Genomic DNA, 9,636 nt, shown 5'->3' with positions numbered 1-9,636 from the left:
AATAGGCTGGGGGTTCTTTTGCCTGGAGGCTCAGAGGCTGAGGGGTGACCTTAAAGAGGTTTATAAAATCATGAAGGGCATGGATAGGGTGAATAGCCAAGGTCTTTTTCCTTGAGGTGGGGAAGTCCAAAACTAGAGGGCATAGTTTTAAGGTGAGAGGTGAATGATTTATATGGGACCTGAGGTATAACATTTTCATGCAGAAGGCAGTGCATGTACGGAATGAGCTGCCAGTGGAAGTGATGGAGGTGGGAAGAATTGCAACATTTAAAAGGCATCTTGGATACATGAAGAGATGGGTTTAGAGGGATATGGGCCAAATGTTGGCAAATGGGTCTAGGCAGATTAGGATATCTCGTCAGTACGGACAAGTGGACTGAAGGGTCTGTTTCCGAGCTGCACGACTCTACGACTACAAATATCACTACAGCTCCAATAAGAGACTATGTACCCAGCCTCTATTTAGTCCCGTGTCTGTTACTGGCATGAGATATAAATCCGTAAGTGTTATAGCATTGTGTTAAAAGTGCAAGAAATCAGTGGATTGGAACAGCTGCCTACATCACAGTTCAAAGTCAATCACTAAAGGAATAAATTATTTACTTTCTCCATTTGCCTTTATGTCAATAAATAATTGACCACACCCTTTCACTGTCAATAATCACTTAACGAATAATTATCCACCTCCATGCTAGAGAGAACAAGAAGGTCATGGGTTTATTCCTGCACTAATCAGTGTCACTCAGAATGCAGCTACAACCTGCCTTAAAGACCATGGGTCAGCTAGGGGAAGAATCAGACAACTTGTCTCTGCCAGTTACCCAGGAAGGGATGTAGATGCAAGGGAGGACAGTATGGGGTGTAGGTCAAATGCAGATAGAGTTTAAATAAGTGTGCAGATGAGCCAATGAGCTATGCTGTAATGTAACGTTGACCTCAACCACATTCTCAGAGAGACTCTGTTAGAAGGTTGGAACTAGAGCAGCTTCAGCTAGAGATGCTTGCTGCAAGATCCTTGTCAGGCAAACATTGTTTGATAAAACTCCGTAAGGTCTGGCCTGAGGTTACCCGAAGAACAGAGTAGCATGTAGTGACAGTGGTGGAGACACCAATTGAGAGTTTCGTCAGGAGAATCTGAAGAACCTTGACGCAAGATTGCAAAGCCACGGGCAAAAATCCTAAAAAGGTTTTCCATTTAACCTCGACTTGAAAACTCACCAGAAGTGAGGAAAGTGAGGTAAGTGCAGTATCTTCTCATGTGGCAGCATGTCCGTGCCAACTGAGCAATCTTTACTTCTACAACTCTTCAATAGCCTTAGAGGACCAATGTAGGTACATCAATGGATGCAATGGAAGATGCCCAGATACAGCACAGCTTCAGAACTCTATTAGAATCCGCAACAGTAGTTCCTTATATGCTATGGTCCCCATTGTGGAAACGTCCATGTCAGACGAGTGTTAATGAAACCACCACAGATTTAATCAGTCCTAAATCTTACTAAATACTGACTAAGTCAGTATTTTGTGCCTACTTTAGCCCCAGGAGAAGCCGCATTATTAAAGTTGCCCATTTTAGACAGTGATCCCAGAAGCTAGGGGAATCAGTACACTCCTTTATTAAAGATTTTATAGAGATTGGCCAATTCATGGAGCTATCACAGATTGAAGGATAAACTTATTCAGGTCCTCAATGATAAAGCGTCATCAAGACTTGAAGCATTAGCTTGCTTTCTCTCGGTGGATGCTGTCTGACCCATTGTGAACGCCAACATTTTTTTTTGTTTCCAGTTCAAGTTCCAGCATCTGCAGTAATTAGCTCCTACTCTCTGATGTTTTGCAGTTTTGAGAAGATTTACTATTAGAACACGACAGTGTTCAAAGGCAGCCATGTGGAACAAGCTGCCAGAGGAAGTGGTGGAGGCGGGCACAATTACAACATTTCAAAGGTGTCTGGGTGGGGATAGGACGTGGAAGGGTTTGAGGTGATGTCAGTCAAATGCTGGCAAAATGGGACTAGGTCAGATTGGGATGCCTGGTCAGTGTAGACAAGGTGGACCCAAGGTCCGTTTGCATTCTGTATGACTCTATAACAGAGCCACAACATACTTTGTTGGAACGCTGAAGCTTGATCTAAAGGGATCCGCACTTCCAACTAAATATCTCACCAAAGTTGCAGAAAAGGCTGGAAACACAATTGTGCAATGTTAGTGGGGTGTAAGTTATCAACATTGGGCAACAAAATTTACTAACAGGGCGTGCTGAATACATTCATGTTGATGGAAACAGTAATTTTCAGTAATTCTGTAAGTCAAGAGGTCATTTACTTCATAAAGGTAAATCAAAAAGATTAATTTGCAAAAAAAATTAACAATCCAGGCCTCTGGAGACATTGGTTCCAATCCATCATGGCAGATGGTGAAATCTGCCATTTCAATTCCAAAACTGATTGCAGAAAAACCATCTGTTTCTACAGCAGGATATCTGTCAGCCTTATCTTGCTGCTTTTTATGTGAGTTCAGAGCTACAGAAATGCGATTAATTCATTTGCAGTTAGGGATGTCGAGAAACGCTTTCCGAGCCAGTGATGAGCGAATGAAGGAAGAAAGATTGAGAATCCAATAAATTGAAGAAGAAAATGAATTATCCAGGAAATTGGCACACTTCAGCTGGATCCTGTAGAGCCCAAACACTACCAGCTGCTTCAATGATCATCATAAGCACAGAAGTGGGGATATTTGCTGATGATTGTACAATGTTCAGCACCATTTGTGACTCCTCAGACACTGAAGCAGCCCCTGTTCAAACGCAACAAGGTCAGAGCAATTTTCATGCTTGGGCTGACAAGCGACAAGTAACGTCAGTGGTACACAGGTGCCAGTCAATGACCATGTCCAACAAAAGACAATCTAACCATTGCCCCCGAACATTCAATGTTGTCACCATCCCTGAATTCTCCACAATCAACAACAAAGGGTCTGTCATTGACTGGAAACTCAACAGGACTAGCCACAAAAAAAAAGTAGTAGGTACAAGAGCAAGCCAGAGGCTAGGAATCCTAAAGTAAGCCATTCATCTTCTGACTCCCCAAAGTCTGTCCACCATCTACAAGGCATATGAGTATGATGGAATACTGTCAAATGCCTGGAAAACTGTAACTCCAACTGCACTCAAGAAGCTTGACACCATCCAGACCAAAGCAACCCACTTTTCGGCACTATACCCACAAGCATTCACTCCCTCCACCACCAATGCTCAGTGTGACTATGCAAAAATTCAGCACGGGCCCTTAGAGTGCAGCTTCTAAACCCGTGACCACTTCCATCTAGAAGGACAAGAGCAGCAGATTCACGAGAACAGCACCAGCATCAAATTCCCATCCTGGCCGCTGACCATCCTGAATGGAAGTATGTTGTTTTTCCTTCAGTGTCACTGGAACAAAATCCTGGAACATCCCCCGACCCCTCCTGAATGGCATGGTTTGTCTCCTTACAACGCGTGGACTGCAGTGCTTCAAGAAGGCAGCTCACCATGACTTTCTCAAGGGCAACTAGAGATGGGAGTAAATGTTGCCCAGTCAGTGTTGCCCACATCTTCTGAATGCATTGAAAATAACAAATTGACAAACTAAACATGGATCTTTCATCCATTTCCCTTAAGAGTCAAGAATTTTGAATCTAATTTTATTTTGACTGAGAAGCAACTATTACTGTGCTGATACCTGAGAATGACTTGACACTGGACACCGTCAACCATCACACATCAGGGTCTGGGATTTTGAGGCAAAACTTCCAGTTAAAGGAATTTTGGTTGCAACATGTATCAACGTATTCTTCAGAAGATGGGTCCAGACCCAAAAAGTCAGCTTTCCTGCTCCTCTGATGCTGCCTGGCCTGCTGTGTTCATCCAGCTCTACCCCTTGTTATGTTAGGGAAGGATAAAGTTGTTCCTGTGCTCTAATGTATGAGTAGAACACCAGCCTCTTGCTGCATTGCTGCCGAGAGATTTTCCTACACGGGGGTGGGGGGGGGGGGGGGGGAGGTGGAGTTTGTTGTCTTCCTGTGACCCGCTATGAGCTGCAAAAGCTGAATGGGCTTAATCTGTCGGGCACAAAAACCAAAGTTGCTGGAAAAGCTCAACAGGTCTGGCAGCATCTGTGAAGAAAAAAATCAGAGTTAACGTTTCTGAGGAAGAGACATCGGACCTGAAACGTTAACTCTGTTTCTTCCTTCACAGATGCTGCCAGACCTGACAACTTTTGTTTTTATTCCTGATTCATGGCATCCGCAGTTCTTTTGGCTTTTAATGTCTCTGGTTCTCTCTCTGAAAATCACAGTGGCCATCTTGTACATTTGGGAGCATTTATATTCCCACAACATCTCCTGTAGCTGCATACGGTGTTTATTCATTAGTGCCAATTGTCATTTAAGGTGGCATCAAAGGATTGCGAGGTGAAGAACCCAACTCACCCTGGAATGGAAGAATATCTGCTTCTGTGACTGAGGAGTCAGGCACTGCAGGACTTTCTATTCAAATGCTGAAACTGGGCTGATAGTGCTATGTTCTGTGGCTGTAACTGCCTTTGTAGGAGCCTCTAAAGAAATAGGCTCACTCTCTTCAAACATGGGAGAATAAATTGTATCATGAGCCATTGGGATGATGATATTTTGCCACGTGGTACTCCAGCTCCTCCTTCTTCCTGGATTGAATCTTCAGTCGATTGGGAAATGTTGAGGTAAACACTGACAGAATTTCATCTGATCTTAGGCTCAGAGTCATACAGCGCAGAAACAGATCCTTCGGTCCAACCAGCCCAGGCCGCACGCCATCCCAAACTAAACTTAGTCCCACCTGCCTGCTGCTGGCCCACATCCCTCCAAACCTTTCCTATTCAGGTACCTATCCAAGTGTCTTTTAAACGTTGTGACTGTGCCCATATCCTCAGGAAATTCATTCCACATGTAAACCGCCCTCTATGTAAAAAAGAAACTGCTCCCATGTCTTTTTTAAGTCTTTCTCCTCTCACCTTAAAAGCATACTTCTTGGTCTTGAACTCCCTGACCCAAGGGAAAAGACACCTGCCATGAACCTTGTCTAAATCCCTCGTGTTTCATAAACCTTCATAATGTCAACTTTTAAACCTTCTATGATCCAGTGAAAGAAGTCCCAGTCTGTCTAGCTTTTCTTCATAATTTAAACCTTCCATAACTAACAACACCCTGTAAGTCTCTTTTGAATCCTCTCAAGCTAGCAAATCTCTCCTCAAAGATATTGGTCTCTTTCCAGCTCGGTTTAAACCCATCCATTTTGAACAGCTCTTTTCTATCCCAAAAGACATTCCAATTGTCCAAAAACCTAAATCCTGGAACAATACACCAGCTCTTTGGCCATTGATTTATTTTCTTTAACCTCTTATTCCTTCCCTTATAAGAGTTTGGCATTAGGCGCGAACTAAAGATTACTACTTTTATGGTTTTGTGTTTTAATCTTATACCGAAACTCTGATATTCATTCCATATAGCTTTAATCTTTACCCTGAAAATGTCATTCTTATTAATGTGTACAATAATTTCTGGTTTCTCAATCTCTCCTCTAACAATATGCTTGAAATGTTTAGTGATGTCTTTAATGGTAGCACTAGGAAAGCAACATGCCATCCTGAATGTGCACTTACTGCCACAGAATCTCCTGTCTATGCCCGTGACAGGAGAGCCCCTATAAAAATCATTCCTTTAAATTTTGTCGAAAGCTGCCTAACATAAGAATCACTCCTAGTGTCCAATAACTGACTGCCCCTTCTATTTTCCTCGATGTAATTCTTACTGTCCAAAGATATTATTCAGAGCTGGAATTTCAAGCCTCGTTTGGAGTTCAAAATGGTGCTGGTGTGAGAAATGTGAACAGCGAGTAACATTAACTTTTGACTTTCAAGTACATCCCTCTATAAAGAGCCTGTGCTGTGTGGCGAATTACTCAGGCAGTTTGCTGCCCAGACGCTGGTATTATAAACTCCTCTGTTCTGCAGTAAGTACATGTGTGACTCCCAGCAGTGACAATTTGTGTCAGTGTGTAAATCTGCCATTGACTGTGACAATTTGAATTATGTTGTATCTGCGTGCACTTCTGAATTGTTTTTTTTGGGTTTTTGAGTTATATTTTAAAGCTACAAATATTGAAACAGTAAACATATTGCTGAAGCCTGTTGGCGCAGTAAGAAATTTCAGTACATGGCCAAAGTGGAACAGGAATGCGATTTGTGGCCTCATGACTTCGGACTCTTGAATTAGAACAGGAATCAATTACAGTACAGAGTGCCAGAAGGCTATGAGTAAAAAGAGAGGTTTGATATCAGACACAGGTTCTTAAAGCAGTTTTCTATGAATGAACGTGTAAGTACACTGAATATCTTGACAGTACATTGCTTAGTCTCTCCTTCATCAATGCTGATCCTCTGTTTCACTTGTGCACAAAGCTCCCTGTCTGAGTGATCCCACGCTGACCCATTCATACATTGTGAATTGTACATACTTTCTATAACGGACTTATTTAAATCTGATAACCCTGATCAGGTTATTCAATCTGCTTTGATTATCTGCTGCTGACATTTTATCCTCTTATGTTGTGTATTTCCAAAGCTGGATCAAAAAATGGAGTAATTAGCATAGGATTTTTCTGTCATCTGATGTGGAGCAAGTTACAACCATATAACATCTACTACAAACAAGACCTTCTGATAAACTTAGTTTCTGTGAAATGCTAAAGGGGGTGGAAATGGAAGCAGTTATTTACTTTTGAACAAATGTGGGTAAATTATTGCCCAAACATCAGAATGTAAATCTTAGTCAATGGTCAAAATTTTGATGCATGGATGTATTACTGTGTGTCACATAATCTGTGACCTTCCTTCTTAGAATTTGGAAACGACAGTGTATTTGGTGTTACAAAATAATCCCCATCAGTAGCACTTTTGAGTCTGCCCTTCCTTCTGTGTTGGGCTTGCAAGTAGCCTGACTTTGCTCATTGAGCTTAAGTACATAGACACATACACGCACTACACTTCTGTAAACTCAGGTTTCATTATATTAACTTAAGCATGTTCGCAACATCGCATACCCAAGCTGGGACACTAATATATTAACCTCCAGCTTCTTCAAAGTAAGCAGCAATTAAGAGCCTTGCCTTAGTTTCATACAAAGTGTTGGTAATGCTCCAATCTCTTTTGTCAACTGATACATCCCAACACCTCTGATTCCCAATAGTTAGTCTCCACAGATCTATTTACATTGTTTTGCTGAACATTCATGTACAAACCCTACCTTATTGGTCACACTTGAATTTAAATCAAGAGGCAACTGTATGTTCTAATCTACCTGGAGAAAGTGTGATCATGTCACTGACAGTAGATGAAGATTCAAATATATGAAAGGTGGAATGTTTTGATGAGAGGCTGGCTGCAGGGTAGATTACACAAAATCCTTGAAAATCCCAATTGCATCCCTCTGTCATTATTTGATTTGATAGAACAGTTACAAAATATCCTTGTTGTTTGTTTTGGGTCTAACAGAATGATGGTAAATATTTATCCCCTCTCTAGTTTAAATATAAACTTATTTTGCATTTCTTCCCCACATTTCTGCTGCGAGGGCTATCCCTTCTAACTGGCTTGATTGTGTGGGTTAACGAAAGACACACCCTGTGGCATGAAAGTTTCTTGGAAACAGATTGCGTAATAATTTTCAAAAAGGAATTGAATAAATACTGGAAACATTTGCAGCTTCATGGGGAAAGCACAAGGGAGTGAGACCGAGTGTACCAAATGTGATGTTGCAAACGTGCTACGCTAATCTGAGTTGACAGAAGTGTAGTGTGTGTATGTGATTGTGTATTTAAGCTCAATGAATGAAGTCAGGCCCAACACAATGAGTTAAATGGCATTCTTCTGTGTTGTATGATTCTGTTTTGCTAAAATTTGAGCTTACGTTTCTATATGTAAGTAATAAGATGGAGCATTTAGATGCCCAGAGTTTGTGATCTTTAAAGTTCATTTCTTTCAAAGGTACAAAGAACAGTACAGCATGGGAACAGGCCCACCAAGACTCACCAACACATGATGCCTTTCTAAACCAGAAACTTTTTTTTGGCTCTATGGCATCCATATCCCTTTATTCCCTGCCTATTCATATATTTGTCAAGATGCCTTTTAAATGTTGGTCCTGTTTCTGCTTTCACCATCTCCTCTGGCAGCACGTTTCAGACACTTTCCACCCTCTGTATACAAAAAACTTGCATCTCACATCTCCTTTAAACTTTCCCCTTTTTAGGGTAAACCTATGTCCCCGAGCATTTGACATTTCTATCTCGGGAAAAAGACTCCATCTAACCCTTCTGTCTCTGCCTCTCATAATTTTGTAAACCTCCTATCAGGCCACCAGAACTGTACACAATATTCCAGACGTGGCCTAAATAAAGTTCTATAGAGCTGCAAAAGACTTGCCAATTTTTATAGTCTATGCCCCAACCAATGAAGGCATGCATGTTATATACCTTCTTGACCACTTTATCCACTTGTGTTACCACTTTCAGGGAACTATAGACCTGTATGCCTAGATCCCTCTGTATGTTGATGCTACTAAGTGTTCAGCCATTTAATGCATATTTACCTCCTGCATAAGATCTTTCAAAATGTGTCACCTCATATTTGTTCAGATTAAACTCCAACTCTGCCCAAGTCTCCAGCCAATCTATATCCTGCTGTATCCTCTGGCAATCCTCCTCACTATCCGTAGCTTCCCCAATCTTTATGTTGTCCACACACTTACTAATCAGGTCACCTACATTTTCCTCCAAATCTTTTAAATATCCCCATTAGTTGGACAATAGGAGTTCTGCAGAACACAACTTGTCACAGATCTCCAGGCAGTAAAACACTCTTCCAGTGCTACTCTCTGTCTTCTATGACCAAATCTGTTCTGCATCCATCTTACCAGCTCACTGCAGATCCCATGTGACATCACCTTTTGTATCAGCCTGCCATGAAGGATCTTGTCAAAGGCCTTGCTAAAGTCCATGTAGACAACATTCACTGCCCTGCACTCATCAATTATCTTTGTCACTTCCTCAAAACATTCAATCAAATTTGTGAGACACAACATTCCCCACCAAAGCCTTGCTGCCTATTGCCCTTAAGTCCATACTTCTCCAAATGTGAGTAAATCCTGTCCCTAAGAATCTTCTCCAATAATTTCCCAACCACTGTCTTATGGCTCACTGGCCTGTTATTTCCTGGATTATCCCCGCTGCCCTTCAAGTTCGGGTCAGTGATGATAGGGAGCAGTCAAAACCTCTGATGCTGTTTGGTAAATTGATGGGTCTTGGCACTGGGACCTTCAAGTTATCTGAAAGCAAGTTTTCCAATAATCTGTTTAAGCTTCTTGAGTTTGAACTTTATTAAACTCTTTCAATTTTTACATTTTTATATCTTAAAGAACAAAGAACAAAGAAAATTACAGCACAGGACCAGGCCCTTCGGCCCTCCAAGCCTGTGCCGAGCGAGATCCTCTGTCTAAACCTGTCATTTATTTTCTAAGGGTCTGTATCCCTTTGCTCCCTGCCCATCCATGTACCTGTCCAGATACATCT

General features: G+C 41.6%; 1 protein-coding gene across 2 annotated transcripts in view; it reads left to right on the top strand.

Moving 5' to 3' along the window:
* The first annotated feature begins 772 nt into the window (after positions 1–772).
* The window catches only part of susd2 (sushi domain containing 2), a 138,489-nt gene continuing 129,625 nt past the window's right edge, over positions 773–9,636 (top strand). Inside the window, exon 1 of one of the 2 annotated variants that reach the window (XM_048556401.2) lies at positions 773–1,237. The gene's annotated coding sequence lies outside the window, so the exon portion shown is untranslated. Of the gene's footprint in view, positions 1,238–5,874; positions 6,022–9,636 lie in introns of those variants that run through there. The other variant, XM_048556400.2, reaches the window with a different exon arrangement.

The sequence above is a fragment of the Stegostoma tigrinum genome, chromosome 26 (assembly GCF_030684315.1).
Source record: "Stegostoma tigrinum isolate sSteTig4 chromosome 26, sSteTig4.hap1, whole genome shotgun sequence".
NCBI lineage: Eukaryota > Metazoa > Chordata > Chondrichthyes > Orectolobiformes > Stegostomatidae > Stegostoma > Stegostoma tigrinum.
Note: the sequence above shows the minus strand (reverse complement) of the source record. Positions and strands in the feature narration are given on the sequence as shown.